A 17,783-nucleotide genomic window follows, 5' to 3' on the forward strand; every position below is an offset into this window, starting at 1 on the left:
TATTCACTAATTCCCGTGAGAAACCCTGTGATTTCTCGTATTTTATACCCTCTCTTCGTCTGTTTCGGCTTGTTTATTAATTATGGAATTTTGAGTCGTTTGATTTAAATTTAATTTATTAAGCTGGCTTCGAGGATTTTATTAGCTTGATTTAATTTAAAATAAATATGAGACTCGTTGAGATATTAATTGTGGTGCGCTTACATGGGATTTTAGACTGCTAAATTAATTATATTACACGGTAGATTTATTTAATTAAAGCTACGATTTTATTTATTACCAGTGAACGTTTTACTTCGCAGCGAGTGCGTAAAAAAAGCAAGGAACGGCCGTGTAAAGGCAAGCTCCTAACCCTCTTCTCATGTTCTTTAATTCCCGTGAAAGACCCCGTGATTTCCTGTATTTTATCACCTCCCTTGCTTTAATGCGGCACATTGCCTTATTTGTTGAACTATTATTCATTTGTTTTAATTTAAATTAAATCTGAGACTTCTATAATTTTATTCGTTGTGAGCCTAAGGGGGATTGTACCGCCCCCATTCCTTTCGGAATGATGCTGAACCCAGTTGGGGAACTAGGTTCCTAGTCGTGCGGGTTTTATTTACGATTTTTCTCAGATTTATTTATGGTTCGGTTAGAGCTATTGAGCAGTGGGGCAGGAGTCGGTTGTTGGTGACGTTGGGGTAGACTATGGTACGGCCCTAAAGTGGACCGTCGGGTGGACACCCCTAGTCACTGGCCGTTGACCGGTGCCGGGCACTGCTAACTAGCTCTGCCGGTATGTGAATTACTGCATGATTAGATACCTTGTATTATTGTTCATGATTTGATATGCACATAGGTACGGGATGCATGTTGGGTTATTCATTTATTGAGTATGCTTGGACACGGACATTCTAGCTTGGTTAGGTTGCATCCAGCGCGGCATATGCATGGCGTGTGGTTTACTATGTGGGCGGAGCATGGCCTGATGCCTAGATGTATGGGCGCCTTGTATCACGTTGATGCTCATTACGCCATTGCATTCTTATGTGCATTGCATGGATACTGGTAGTATTTAGTTCTCGGACGGGAGTACCGTTCCGATGGAGCCTTTGGCTCGGTTGTCGGGAGTACCAACGGATACAGGTGACGGGAGTACCGGCCTGGGACAGCGCGAGCAGGTTTGTTGCAGATATTTGTTGCCTTTCAGGGCAGCGGCAGGTTGGTATGGGACTTGGGTGCCAAGTGTCTTATGTGGGCCCCAAGGACCAGTATGTGTTTTTATTTTGTTATGCTATTGAGCTGTTGTGTTGTAGTGTCTCATGGCTTGTGTGTACCTGGGGGTTTATTTTGGGGAGAGTTTTCTGATTATGTTCAGCCTTCAGCCTTTCTTTCTTTATGCTTGCTGAGTCTCTCGACTCACCTTGCTTTCCATCATTCCAGGTAGTGGCGGCGTGAGCCATGGCAAGGGAGTCAGCTTTAACGGCAGAGTCGGTGTGATGTACAGGCAGTCTCGTCAATCCCTATCCACTCTGATGCCTAAGTAGAATTTACTCTATTATTTCGTACTGTGCCAGGTGTTTTCTCGAGTCTTGTGTATGTCGGCACAGGAGTTTGTGTTTATTTATTTATCTTGTGACCGCTGTGTTAGCGGGGTACCCATAGTGCATGCATGTCTTGAGCTTTGCTTCCGCTGTTCTTATTTTTTTGTGTATGCATGCCGGGGTGGTCTTTGTCTGGTGTCTCATTCTTTTCTCCTCTCGTAGGCGCTCCCGTTCGGGTAGTCCGGGCGGCTGGGATATCCGGGCGGGGGTGCTTACATTGTTGGTATCAGAGCGTAGTTTGAGTCAGTTTTTGAGGGACGAGTTCCTGTACACCAAGGTTGTCGGGTAGAGTTAGGGATGTCTAGGTGAATCGAATAGGGTTAGACTGTGTCCCAGTTGTGTTTTGCTGATTCGTGTAAGAGATCGTGTCCCAATTTATATTCATGCAAGGGTGATAAATGCACGTTAGGAAGGGACTGTGAAAAGGTATGAATAAGGTTTATTTAGGACTTGTGCCTACCCCTAGGTGTTCAAGTAAGAGGTTGGTTTTTCCTTAAGATATTTACCTAATATTTGGTGTTGTTTGCTGATTTTGAGTATTCCCAATGGAACCGGAAGACCTAGATCCCAATGTACCCCTACCTAATCTAGATGACCTCCCAGCGTTGAATCGTTTATGGTGTTAGTAGGAACAGGAGTTTGCTTCTGGATGGGGAGGCGGGCGAGACGAAAAAGGAATACCTAGTGAGTTATATGTATCGGCTTGACGAGTTGTCTCAAGAGACGATCCACGAGATCTTTTGGGACTGTCAGAGACAAGTCTTGTTCGCCCATGAGCACATGAAGGACATATGGAGGTGGCTGACTGTTGTAATTATGAATGATGTGAGACTTTGTTCCCATTATGATATTTTTGCCGAAGCGGTGAGGTAACAAGTTGCCATTTGGGAGTTTTTCCCAGGGACCAGTACAGGACGTGCCTAGGATTGGAGCACTACCGGACACTCAGTCAATCCAAGCCACCGTGAGGGTACCGTCACAGCCACTAGAGGGACCTGTTAAACCCGGCTCTAGCCTAGCTAGCAATGAGGACTTAGCCTACTTGGAAGATGAAGTTACCTCGGTTGCTAGGGGTGATGAGGTGAGTTCTAGTTAGTATGATTAGCAGGGGGCCATAATGTAAATGCCTGGTTGTAAATTACGAGTTTTGTAAGGATGAGAATTGTGTGGGAAACACCAGGTACAATGTTTGAGGGTATTATGTAATGAGATATATTTAGTAAGTTTATGAGCCTTGGGATCCTTAGGAATCAAGTAGTTATTGCTATTAGCAAAGAATATCCTAGTGACCTGATGTGAAGAATCGTATGCACCTGGAAAGTCACAGGGTTGACCTGCGATAGACCTTTGGGTTGCGGATTGTTTTCGACGGAGTGGACCGGATACCGGATTTGTGGTGGATTTATTGGGTCCCTAACTATTGTCTATTGGCGACAGAAATAGATGTTTGGAGCTTTCCTTGGCCTCGCCAGGCGTTGTCGACGCCCGACAAAAGGCTTGCGTCAATCTCATGAGAGATGAGGTCGTGGTAGTATGTGAGTTGGAGGTCTGTGATTGGATTTTACCAGGAGTGGCACGGAGAGGTCCCACCATGTGGGAATGTGCTATAGGAGTCCAATGGTTACTAGTAGATCTGTAGGTACCGAGATGTGTATAGGGTGTACTGAGATGAGAAACTGAAGGTTGGATAATGCGGTAGCTCATGTGTAACAGTTAAATTGTCTGTACATATTTGGTCGAGAGACGTGTTATTTGATGAGGTATGGAGGTAAATTGAGGTTCTGAGGGGTTTGCATTTTCTTGGAGGTTTAGGGCATCAACCCTAAGTTTTAATCGAATCTGGATGGATAACTCGGAACACTAATACAAAGTCCCAAGAGAGATCTGCGATGAGAATTTATTGAGGGATTATTATGGACTTGTGAACTTGGAGTTTACAGCAGTTATGCTGCTTGGAGATTTGGCATCACTACTTGGCTAGGGTGTAGGTGTTTAGTTCTCACAGGTGGAGCGGAGTTCAGGTGACGCCGCGATTGGCGTGGCAAATGACTAAGGTTGTGAGGTTCTATAATAAATATGATTAAGCAAATGTGGTAATAGACGTTTTGCACTGTCGTAGAACATTGGTGATAAAGTGAATTAGGAATAAGAAAATTCCCTCTAAGATTATTGTTGTGGGAGATACCCGGTGTATGGCCAAGGCCAAAATTGGATACAGGTCTAAGTAACTGTTGGGTTTTGCTGTAAGAGTAGTGGTTGCTATGAGTACGCGCGGTACTGATCACGGACCACATGCCCTAGGGTCGGTTATTGACCGAGTGAGGAGATGAGACTCCTTTGGGTGCTAGTCAAGTGGTACATCGGCAGAAACATGAGATGACTTGTTATGCCAGTCAGAGGAACGCTTAACCATATCTTTAAGTTGCTTTTTGTTTGTGAGGAGACCTATGAGATGCCTAGTAGACTAGAATGACTACTGGTACGATGAGTTGCTTTTAGTCGAGCAGGCTTCAGAGCAGATAACACCGATACTAAAGATCGAGTCCTAGCTACCGTATAAAGTCTTGAGGAGGTCACGGTTAATAATTAATAATCAAGACGAGGTACGGCCCAATTAGCTATATTGGGAGTTAAGATCAGTAGCAAGGACAAGATTAAGGGTTGGTGATCGCCGAATGAGTTATAATAGGAACCCCTAATTGGATGTGCCGATTCCTTAAAGGAGGGGAGACTATCGGGTGACATCTTAGACCTCGAGATGTATTGAGTGGAGAACGTCTATTTTTTTGATAGGCCTGATTAAATGGCTACCCGTATTTATTGACGGAACCCCGAGCATTCGCGGCAAATTGTGGGAGAAAGTACTGCCGAGAAAATGTTGTGTATCTGGTTAAGAATCAGTTGGAAAAAGTCAGATTAAATGATATTGCTGCTGAATTCGTGATTGAGGATGTCGTATCGTTTTCGTGTTCCGATGCGTCGTAAGTACGTGACAGGTCTAGGTCACGTTATCGAATATTAGCTTCTCGAGGATGGCCCCACTCCTATCGTTACCGAATGCACTTGAAGTTAGCTGCAGTGCAGTGAGATTTGTGTGGCAAACTAGTTAATCATTGAGATTTAATATCTCTGAATTTTGAGGTTGTCTTTAGGTTGATATGTGAGATAGCTTTGAGGAACGGTTGGATCATGACATTATAATAGGAGAATCTTGTTGTTATCTGTAATATGACTAATGATGTTCCTTAAGCTGGTTAAGGTATTAGTGATCATATCGTGGCCCGATTGAGGTGATGGATTGTGAAGTTGTGCTAGTGTGTTAAGTCAATGGAAACTGGAAAATGATGATATGGAATGTCCCGGAGGTGATGTTGGGTAATATCACGAGAGATGTGAGCGTATCTTGAGGACATGGACCGAGCGCGAATTTCGAGGGCGAAATTCTATTAAGGAGGGGAGAATTGTAATATCCCTCAAAAAATAATAATAATAAAAATAATAAAAGTGTAAACTAAATTTACTGAAATTAAATTTAGTTAATTAATTTAAATTATTTAAAAAAAATTGTTATTTTTGTGTGTCTCTCGTTGAAGCTTCTTGAAGCTTCTGGTGAAAAGAAGAAAACAGAGGAGCAGAGGGTGAGAGTTGGAGAGGGAGAGCTCGGGAGAGAGTTTAAGGCCGAGAGCTCATGCGAGAGAGAGAGATTTAACGAGGAAGAGAAAAGAAGGTGGCGGCCATGGGAGGCTGGCCGAGCTTTGCTCGGCCATGGCAGCGACGAGGAGCAGCTGCGGCTTGAAGAAACCGCAGCCATGGGCGACGCAAGCAGCGGCGGCGAAGCGAGGCAGCAGCAACGGTGGCGCGCGGCTGTGGGAAGCGAAGCTGGAGGCAGCGATGGTTGGTGGCGGCAAGCTGGTGTGGCGGCCATGGCCGCGGCTGAAGTAGGGGAGGCGACGCGGGGAAGAAAGGAAGAAGAAGAAGAAGAAGAAGAAGGAAGAGAAGAAGAAAGGAAGAAGAAGAAGAAGAAGAAGAAGAAAGAGAAGAAGAAAGGAAAGAAGAAGAGAAGAAGAAGAAGAAGGCGCGCAGGAGCAGTGCGCGGGAGAAGAAGGGAAGAAGAAGGAGGAGGAGGAGAAGAAAATAAGAAAAGAAAAGGAAAGAAAAGAAAATAAGTGAAATAAAATGATTTTGGAATTTTTTCGGCATGGAAAGTGATCAGGTACGTGGGTAAAAATTAGTCGAAGCATGTCATGTTTAAATTATAAATTTTACGCGATTAAAATTAATTAATTTGAGTCCCAGTTGTGTTATTTGCTAGAAAATGATTTAATTTGCCTCGGGAGCTTGAGAGAGGTCGGAATCAGCTGATTTCAGGCAAGTTCCTAATTCTTTCCTCGTATTCACTAATTCCCGTGAGAAACCCTATGATTTCTCGTATTTTATACCCTCCTTTCGTCTGTTTCGGCTTGTTTATTAATTATGGAATTTTGAGTCGTTTGATTTAAATTTAATTTATTAAGCTGGCTTCGAGGATTTTATTAGCTTGATTTAATTTAAAATAAATATGAGACTCGTTGAGATATTAATTGTGGTGCGCTTACATGGGATTTTAGACTGCTAAATTAATTATATTACACGGTAGATTTATTTAATTAAAGCTGCGATTTTATTTATTACCAGCGAACGTTTTACTTCGCAGCGAGTGCGTAAGAAAAGCAAGGAACGGCCGTGTAAAGGCAAGCTCCTAACCCTCTTCTCATGTTCTTTAATTCCCGTGAAAGACCCCGTGATTTCCTGTATTTTATCACATCCCTTGCTTTAATGCGGCACATTGCCTTATTTGTTGAACTATTATTCATTTGTTTTAATTTAAATTAAATCTGAGACTTCTATAATTTTATTCGTTGTGAGCCTAAGGGGGATTGTACCGCCCCCATTCCTTTCGGAATGATGCTGAACCCAGTTGGGGAACTAGGTTCCTAGTCGTGCGGGTTTTATTTACGATTTTTCTCAGATTTATTTATGGTTCGGTTAGAGCTATTGAGCAGTGGGGCAGGAGTCGGTTGTTGGTGACGTTGGGGTAGACTATGGTACGGCCCTAAAGTGGACCGTCGGGTGGACACCCCTAGTCACTGGCCGTTGACCGGTGCCGGGCACTGCTGACTAGCTCTGTCGGTATGTGAATTACTGCATGATTAGATACCTTGTATTACTGTTCATGATTTGATATGCACATGGGTACGGGATGCATGTTGGGTTATTCATTTATTGAGTATGTTTGGACACGGACATTCTAGCTTGGTTAGGTTGCATCCAGCGCGGCATATGCATGGCGTGTGGTTTACTATGTGGGCGGAGCATGGCCTGATGCCTGGATGTATGGGCGCCTTGTATCACGTTGATGCTCATTACGCCATTGCATTCTTATGTGCATTGCATGGATACTGGTAGTATTTAGTTCTCGGACGGGAGTACCGTTCCGAGGGAGCCTTTGGCTCGGTTGTCGGGAGTACCAATGGATATAGGTGACGGGAGTACCGGCCTGGGACAGCGCGCGCAGGTTTGTTGCAGATATTTGTTGCCTTTCAGGTCAGCGGCAGGTTGGTATGGGACTTGGGTGCCAAGTGTCTTATGTGGGCCCCAAGGACCGGTATGTGTTTTTATTTTGTTATGCTATTGAGCTGTTGTGTTGTAGTGTCTCATGGCTTGTGTGTACCTGGGGGTTTATTTTGGGGAGAGTTTTCTGATTATGTTCAGCCTTCAGCCTTTCTTTCTTTATGCTTGCTGAGTCTCTCGACTCACCTTGCTTTCCATCATTCCAGGTAGTGGCGGCGTGAGTCATGGCAAGGGAGTCAGCTTTAACGACAGAGTCGGTGTGGTGTACAGGCAGTCTCGTCAATCCCTATCCACTCGAATGTCTAAGTAGAATTTACTCTATTATTTCGTACTGTGCCAGGTGTTTTCTCGAGTCTTGTGTATGTCGGCACAGGAGTTTGTGTTTATTTATTTATCTTGTGACCGCTGTGTTAGCGGGGTACCCATAGTGCATGCATGTCTTGAGCTTTGCTTTCGCTGTTTTTATTTTTTTGTGTATGCATGCCGGGGTGGTCTTTGTCTGGTGTCTCATTCTTTTCTCCTCCCGTAGGCGCTCCCGTTCGGGTAGTCCGGGCGGCTGGGATATCCGGGCGGGGGTGCTTACATTATTTCTCACATACCCACTCACCAACGCCATTGTCGACCCCCTATCGCCCCTCCTTCCTATTATGATTGAATAGCAATGGCACCAATACCAAGAGGGGGTGAATTGGGTTGTTTTAAAATTTTGATTGAACTTGAAAATACTTTTGATGAAAAATAATATTTTAGTGAAAGTGATGATTAATGAAAATGTTTGGAACAATAAATGAAACAAAGAGTACAAGCAAATAAGAGACACAATAATATATAGTGATTCGACTTAAAACAAGCCTAATGCACTACCTTAACTCTTCATTAAAGATTTTTCAATCAATTCACTAAAAATTTCATATCTCTCCAGATAGGCCCTCTAATAACAAGTTAGGAGATTACAGCATCTTGGTTAGATAAGCAAGCACTCTAGCACTAACCTAAGTATTTCAACCCCTTGCTTCAAAAAGCAAGTTCTCTAGCACAACAAGCAAGAAAAACCAAGAATAATACAAAATGAAATGATCTAATAGTCGTCACTCTTAGTTACAAGATCTCTCAATATAAATACAAGACTTGAACAAAATAATACAAATGATAATCAAAGCCTTTAGAGAGAAAAATGAAGCACAAATGAAACAATTAAACTCTTGAAATAATGAACATTTGTAAGCTTGAAATCAATCCTCTTGCTTGATTTAAATCATCCATTTTACTTGTATTTATAGTCTCTTGAAAGCCCATTCACGAATCTTGTCGTTGGTAGTGGAAAAACAACTTTGAGATAGTGAAAAAACTAGTCGTTACATGCTGTCTGCGACGAACTAGTCAACGGGTGGATCAAGGCGGTCGACAGCTTCTTGAGATCGGTAAACAAGTCGTGATACAGAGGCGATCGACAGCAAACAACTGAGAACATGTCAAGCAACCGGCCGACAGCAAGATTAGAACCGGTCGACAGGTCCATATAACCAGTCAACAGGTTGGAGCAAACGATTGACAATTTTGATAGTGAAAAAATTAGTTTGTTTGATGATTCAATTCATAGCATGTATACATCACAACATATTTACAAGAAAGTAAATATCCTTATTTTATTTTATTTATATTTTACATTCCATTTACTTTAATACATAAATGTAAATAAGAAAGTATCCCCTATTTGGATTCAATAAAAATATTTAGAAAATCAAAATCCATAATAATAAGAAAGTAGAATTTGGATTTTAGTACAAACTTTGAATTTTGTGATTTTATCACCTCTAAAATATACATTTTATATTTTTTGAAAAATTCGTTAAAAATCATTTTAACACCAATGGATATAAGCTATTGAAATACCGGGAGATAGTTTTCTAAAAAGAAAATATTTTCTTATATGTCTTCTTATAAGGTGATAATTTTCCAAGCTTAGAAAAATATTGAAACCTTATCAAAAGAAGTTTCGAAACATAATGCATGGACTAAAGGATTTTTCAGACATTTGAATTTAAGGCCAAAAACCTTTCATACATGTTTCAAAATATGAGATTAACATAAATGATTTTCATACTTAAGATTGATTTTTTATCAAACACATTTATGTTCTAATTAGTCTTTTGTCTTAAAACAATTTTAGCTCTATATTAATCAACGACTTCAAAACTAATTTGAAAATCATTTTAGGATATTATTTTAAGACTAAATACTTAACTTTGTAAATCTCCAACTAATATAGAAAATCATAAAACATTTTGGTTTTCTTTTTAAACAAAGCACTTGAAATTAATTTTTGTTGAAAATCATAAATTTGACTCATGACTTGGGGATAAAATAAAATATTATTTTTTATCATCAAAATTAATATACAAAAAGGTGCAACATCACTTCTGCCATTTGCTGCACCCCCTCTCAACCTAGCCCCGCTGTCGTAGCCACCCACTTCGCCATTTTAGCCCAGCCCCAACGTCGTCACCCCCCTCATCACCCCCAACCACACACATACATATATGCACACACACATATGCATACATATATATACACACACACAGGCACATACATATACATGCACAAGCACATATACACTCACGCGATGTGCTCGCGGTAGGGGGGACGGCAAACGCTGCTCACGAGGGTGGGGGGCGACGACGGTGCTCCCATCGGTTGGCCGCTGGTAGCGACCGACCTATTGGAGGCAATTGAGGCTTAGTGATTGTGTCTATGGGTTACATTTTTGTCTTTCTCAACAGATTTAAAGTCAAGAAGAAATAGTTCTTTCAAAACTTCTTAACCATTATGGGATTTGGCGTTGTTGGTGTTTTCATGTCATCACTCATTATCATAGCTGGTGATCTGCTTCTCTCTCACATTATTTTCAATTTTGCTCACCCTTGACTCCAATTTTTTTTCAAAAAAAAAATATTTTTTAAATTTAATTTTTAAAGCATTCAATAGTTTAAGTTTTTGAAATTTTTTGAAATATCATGTAAGTTTTAAATAAAAAAATACCAACTTTTAATGTATAAGAATTTAACATGGATGATTCAATTTCAAAAGAAATAAAAATCTTTTTTTTAAATCATTGATGATCAAATGTTGTTTTTAGTATAAAGTTTTATTCAAATAATGATATCAAAGTAGTAAATTTAATTCGAAATTTAATATTTTTATCTTTAGGTGTTGAATATTTGATATTTTTAATTTTAAAAAAAATAATTTTAAAGTATTTAATACTTAATTTTTAAGTATTCTAAATATCAAAAGTGTAAGTTTTTGAAATTTTTTGAAATATCATGTAAGTTTTAATACTTAATTTTAATTTTTTTTAAATAAAAAAACACCAACAGTGTAAGTCTTAATGTATAAGAATTTGATATTTAAAATTTAACATGGATGATTTAATTCCAAAAGAAATAAAAACCTTTTTTTTAAATCATTGATAATCAAATGTTGTTTTTAGTGTAAAATTTTATTCAAATAATGATATCAAAATAGGAAGTTTAATTTGAAATTTAATATTTTTATCTTTAGGTGTTGAATCTTTGAGACTTAAAAGAAATGTGAAATTGGTTAATCTATCCTATCGACTTATTTAGAGATGCAAATATTCAAAAAGAATTTATTTATTTTGTTTAATTATGTTTTTATTTTATTAATTTTATTTTTTATTTTAGGCACAATAAAATATTTTTTAAATTAAAATAATATAAAAATCAAAGAGTTCTTAACCACGCATGGTCGGGGAACCCAAGGTTTGGGAACACAACCTAAGGTTTTCTAACCTGGAACCGTGGTTCCCCGCAGCCATGGCGACTGACGGCAGTTGATTTGTATTGTTTGATATTTAATTTTTAATTTAATTTATCCAGATTGTAGAACACTTATTGATGTGTTTTATTATACATATTTAGTAATTTTTTGTATTATAAAATGTTAATAAGTATACAATAACTTTAATTTCTATTTTTTATTCAGTGTTTACAATTTTTTTTTTTACTTGCTTTTATATTTTGATTTGTAAAATTAGTAAACATTATAAATCTTATATGTTTGTTTCTTATTTGAGTTTTGTAGAGCGTTTAATACAAGAAAAATTAATACAAGTTCTTTACAAATTTTAATATAATACGTATAAATTATAACTACACTTTAATTTTAATATTATTTACACTGTGCCTTTAGGCACGGGTATACGCTTGTATAGATATATTAGACAAATGCTTGCAAGGAGGAATAACAAAATAGAAATGACACAAGGAATTTTTATATGGTTCAGTCAGAACGATGCTTACTCCATGACTGCCCTCTAATTGTTCCAGCAGAGTCACAGTATGATATTCTCGTTGTTCCCCTTACAATGGTATTTTTTACCCTTATTTATAGTGAGGGGTGTTTATAATTGCATAAGATATAAAAGTATAAAGATTATATAATAGGGGACAAGTTGTCCTTATCATCTGTATAAAATCAGGAGTGGGATACTCATTACGAGGGATCTGACTTGCCACAGATAAAGTGAGTGGGTCCTTGTCTCCGGTTGTTCAGCATCTTTGTTGTTTATATGAGTTGAAGGATTACACCAGCAAGTTGTGCGGTCAGGCCAGCGAGCTAGAGGCATCGCTAGGAGCTTGTTAGATATATTGCTGAGAGGTTGCTGGAAGTCTTGCTGGGAGCTCGCTTGGTTCTGCGATCTGAGTTCGAGTTTTAGTGACGTGTGACCTTGTTCTGATGAACTTGGCCTTGGGTTTATTGGGTTTAGTAAGATTGGGTCAGTCTGTTGGGTCAGGTCTAGCCCATAAGGAATGGTGCAGGGAATATCCATAACAATACCTAAACACAGAAGATAGGGGAGATTAACTTTTTGAATCCAACTGTAATACCCGGGAATAGTTTGAGGTTATAAATAATATTTGATGAATGGCATAAATGGAATTTGCGAAAAAATGAGACTATAAGGTACACTGTCACAGTTTTGGATGACCAAATTAGTCAGAGGGAGTACCCCGGACCCTAGATAGCCAAGGAAAATGGTATAGTATCGACGAGTGATTCGAGTTATTATTTTAGGCATCAAAAGAAGTTGGATCGAGAATAGTTTCCGGTACAACTATCTACCAGGTTGAGAAAATTGAATGATAATAAGGGATGTAATACTCAAGATTTTTAGATTCAAATACTTGAGGAAATAGGATATTTTAAGGGATTGCAGATGTTTGGAGATAAAAGTTCAATTTCTGAGCCAGGGGCAAAATCGTAATTTTTGAGGTTCGGGTAAAAGTGTAATTTACCTAAAAATCAAGGGTATTAGAGTAATTAACCCATTCTTCAGGGACTAAAATGCAATTAAAAATTAGTCCAAGGACCATGTTGAAAAGGGTCAAAGTGCAATTACCCAAAAGTTCGAGTTAAAGTGTAATTCTTGAATCTTTTTATTAGGGGCATTTGGGAGATTCAAGAAAATCCTCATAAATGACTTTAGAGATAAAGATGAAGTGTCAAGATGACATTAGAGATAAGATGAAGTCTCATGATGACGTTAGAGATAAAATGAAGACTCATGATGACTTTAAGGATAAGATTTGGACAAGATTTGATAAGATTTGATTGAATAAGATTTTGTTGGATATGATTTGATTTGAATAAAGATTTGATTTGGATAAGATTTAATTCGAATAACAATGATTGTAGAAGATCTTAAAAGATTTGAAATGATTATAGAATATCTTAGAAGATTTGGTAATGATTATATAATATCTTGAAAGATTTACAATGATTGTAGAAGATCTTTAGAAGAATTGGAATGATTATAAAAGATTTTGGAATATTTGAAATGATTGCAGAATATATGTTTCTTGGTGGCTAAGTTTTCCAAAACCTATAAATAGGGGTTCATAGCCAAAGGTTTCTTATTCAAAATTGTGAGAAGTTCGTGCTAGACAAAAGTGCTTCGGGTTTAGTGGATAGAGGACTTTTTAAGCATATGCGAAGCATCACACGCGCAGAGCACTTGGGCAGCCTGTGAGGACACGTGTAAGAAGGTGATTTGGTTAAAAGACTTGAGGAGTTGCACGAAAATCGAGGTCGTGCACAAGGATCAAGGCGATCTGAATACGTCGAGGTGAGTGTTCTACCAAAAAACTTGGCTTTAAGTTGTGAGTGTTCGCTCCCAAAACTTGATTTATTGTGCTTGTTCTATCTGAACATGTGGAGATTTCATGCAAAATGGTTTTGTGCATTTAAACGGTAACCGGTGACAGTTGATTTTATAAGAGAGGTTCGTCTCTAAATGTTTTGAACTTGTGCATTGCATTTTATAAAATGATGTTTATATGATGCATTGAATTGTGAAATGTGACATTGTCTTGAGTTTTATGTGTACGTATGGAATGTCAGCCTCGGATGTTGTCTGGATAGTGTAGCCGTAATTCTCCAAGGGCGTGACGGAATAATAGGGGTATCTGATACTGGTGTGCATGTCAGGATAGCCCCCTTGGTTTTCATGCCAGATCGTTTGGTCAGGGAAGTTGCATTAGGACAACTAGATGGTCCATACTGTGTTGTTCATGTGGGATGTCAGCCTAGGATGTTGTTTGGATGGTGTAACCGTAATTCTCCAAGGACGTGATGGAATAATAAGGGTATTTGATGCTAGTGTGCATGTCAGGATAGCCGCCTTGGTTTCTGTGCCAGACCGTTTGGCCAGGGAAGTTGCACTAGGATGACTAGGTGGTCCATGTAAAATTTTAGAGTTGGGATTGTATGGTGATTCTTGGATGCTTAAGGTGGGAACTTATTCTGGTGAGATGCGTTGACAGCCCCATTTAAGCTAGAATCGCGTCGTGTCGTCGAGTCGGTATGGTGGCATAGCTTTTAGAGAGATTGCTCTTTTCCCGTGATAGGGTTAAGCGCTGGGGATTCTCTTGGGCTAGGGCTTACCGGGTGTATTGGTTTATTTCATCTCTTGCATTCATTCATGAAAAAATATGATTTTGAACTCTCACTTAGATGATTCAACATCTAATTTAGACTATGTCCTTGGAATATTCAAACGTTCCAGGTGAAGGCAGCGGTGCGAAAGGAAAAGGAATTGCCGAGGGGTGACGGCGATTAGAAGATGTTTTATATTATGTCATTTCAGTTATGTCGTTTATTTTGATGATGTCATGTAAACGTTGGTTGACTTTATATTATAAATAAAGTGGGTTTCGATTATGGTTTATTGAGGTTTTGATCTATCTTCCGCATTTGAGTTGATGTACCTGTCTTAATTTATTGATAGTTCATAATTGATATACTGAGAAAGTGTAACGGGATTTTCGGGGAACGGTGTTTGTGTTGGGTTTCTGTTGTTTGTTTGAAAAAAAAAAATTATATTCCCGAAATCTTACGTTACCTAACGCTTCCGAGAGCGGGTTGTTACACCAACAATTGTCTGCAGCTTGGTTCAGAACACCTGGTGCAATTTTCCTATTTTTCTCAAAGAAACAGATTATTGAAAAATGTAAAGAAAAATATTTGTCCAATGTGTGCTACCTTTTTAGAGAAAGGGGGATTGTTTCGACGCCGACAAGCGAAAAGAGAAACATAACATTTGAGAAAGAACGAGCAATGGCCACTTGGCCAAGAGAGAATTGAACATTATTGCACATTGCTAAGCGAGTGCACATTACACGTTGTAAGCTACAATGACTAAGTGTTTATATAACGTGAAATTGATTAGTTTAAGGGTGTAATTAGGAATAAATAAAGTTAAAAATACCATAATAAAAAGAATAAAACTTGAAAGATGAATTTATGTATTTAGCCTGTTACTCTTGGTAGGTGGGCAATGCATGTCCATGTTCAAGAACAAATAGAAAACGAGTGTAAATGTATTAAAATTATTTTTTTATTTTGGTAAATCAATAAAACTAAACAAATGAACTAGTTGTAATCTTTTTTCAAAAAATACTAAATAGTTTTTATTTTTTGTATTGAAAAATAAAATAAAATAAGAAAATCCAATTCTAAAAATTTTAGTTTGTTTTACTTTAAATTATATGCAATTAATTTACCATATTTCATATACAAATTTTTGGTATGTGGATTGAACTAGTGAACAATATTTCGAGCAATTCCATCATCGATCCAATGTTAATAATTATGAAACTATTCAAAGGACGATAGATGTGATATGATATTGTTAATTGGTAATAGTTATAAATAATTATAAATAATATCAGTATTCCTTCATTTTATGAAATAAATTATTATATATAAATGAATTAGTGTTTGTATATTATTGACAAGTTTTATTCATCTATTTTAGATTCTTTTTATTTTTTTTTTCATTTTTTTTATATTTCTCAAAAAATAAGATAAGGTGGAAATTTCTTAAGAATGAATATTGATCAATCAATACTCGTATATAGAGCTGTGCAATCGGTTATAACCGAATCGAACCGATCAAAAATTATGAACCGAACTATATATAATAACCGAACTGAACCGACCGAGCCACCCCAACTAACCGAACAAACCGAAGCCTAAACCATACTAATTGAACCGAATCGAAAATGAACCGTAAACAAACTGGAACACAAAACTAACCAGCAGACTGCCTTGCTGTTGTTGCGGCCACATAATCGGCCGGTAATTCTGATGATCGGAACCGATCGTCGAATTCCCTCAACCACGATGACCCACATACCCAAAAATTAAAAGCATCTAATGGTTAGATTTTAGTAGATATAGGTTTCAAACTTTCAATGTAAAAGAAAAGTTGTACCCAGAAAACTTACCTAAAAATTATTAGTGTCATCTTCGTCTTTGGCCATCGAAAGTAGCTTGAATCGGCGTCATCTTCGTCTCTGGCCATCGGCAGCAACTCGTATCGGTGTCATCTTCGTCTCCGACCTTTGCCTTCGTCTCCGTATTCGCCATCGGCGACGACGAGGGATGGTGGAGGGAGAGAGAAGAGATGAAGAGATGAGGTGGCTTGATCTACGAAGCCTCGAAGAGCCTTCGTCTTCGCCATCAGCGACAGCGAGGGATGGTGGAGGAAGAGAGAATGGACGAAGAGATGACCATGAGGCAGTGTTGCCGCGCGACCAAATTTGAGATCTATGAAGAAATGAGATGAGGTAGTGCTGCGGCTGGCCAGATCTCAAAGAGAAGAGAGACAAAATGGCAAGAAAAGGATAGAATCTTAGAGAGAGAATGACGAAGAGAAGAGAAGACAGTAGCAGACATGGGGTGCTGCGCCCGCGTGAGGGAGAAAGGGTCTGTTCGATTCGACAGGGGAGGGGTGCTGCGCCCGCATGAGGGAAGGGGCGGTTCGGTTCGATAGAGAAGGGGGTTATTGCTACTCGGTTCCGTTCGATTTTTCGATTATTTTTACTAAAATAATCGAACCGAACCGAATAACTGATTTTTAAGGATAAAAATAACTGAATCGAACCGTTTCTTTTGAAAAATCGAACCGAATCGATCAAATTTGTCGGTTCGGTTCGGTTAGTTTGGTTTAACCAAACTTTTGCTCACCCCCACTCGTATATGTTTTTGGTTATAAACTCTTTTGCTCAATAATTTGATTTTTTTTGGGAAAAAATGTAATAAAAAAAGGTCTAAGAATGTAAAAAGCATGAGAAATGGGTACTTTTCGCCTTCTTTCACTTTAACAAAATGCATTTTTATATAATCTTTTCATAAAATTATGATATTTAGCTTATTATAAAGGAATTTTTGGCAAAAAATCATTTTAATTTGGTGTATTAAGCTACATAATGCATGAATTTTTATGTAATCAATTGAATACGTGAATTTGCCTTTAGACCTCCAATTGTTTAAAATGTTGCAGAAGATCCATATGATTTTATCAATTTTGCTCTAACATGCTTTCATTTTGTGCATTAACCAAAAATAAAAATTTTAATTTAAAAGAAAAACATTAATTCCCCCTTATCGTTGTTGGCAATGGATTCCAAACCTATAATCGGCAACAATATTCTTTTTTTTTCCCTCTATTTTATCTCTACAACAACATTCTTCTATCAATCTATTTATCATTAATGTCAATAATTTATCCGTCAATTTAAACAGCCTTGTGTTGGTCCATTGACACACAATGATCATTCAAGAGGGGGTGAATTAAATAATAAAAACTTATTAAACTAAATTCTTCCCTTTTCAAAGTTTTGAGTTTTTCTTATATAAAGAAAATGCTTGTTATAAATATATATTGTTTAGGAATGATAGCCATTGCATTTTCTAATTGTTGCACTGCATGGTGAAAATGTGCGATTTTAAGTAATGAGTATGGGTGGCGGCGTAGCCCACGGTAAGACCTTAGAAATTAGCTCGGGAGAAGACAAGAAAAGTCAAACGTTGGATGTCAGGAAAAGCCGACCATGGTCAAGAAAAGACAGGTCCTATTGAATGATGAAATGGTAGCCTATTTTAGACTGCAACAGGTTTGTATGCGGGACTTGAGTGCCAATGTGTGGCTTATGTGGGCCCCTAATTCCTTTATGTGGAGTTAACTTTATGTTATGCATTTAGAAGTAAGGCACGTATGGA

Source organism: Diospyros lotus, chromosome 5 (genome assembly GCF_014633365.1).
Source record: "Diospyros lotus cultivar Yz01 chromosome 5, ASM1463336v1, whole genome shotgun sequence".
NCBI lineage: Eukaryota > Viridiplantae > Streptophyta > Magnoliopsida > Ericales > Ebenaceae > Diospyros > Diospyros lotus.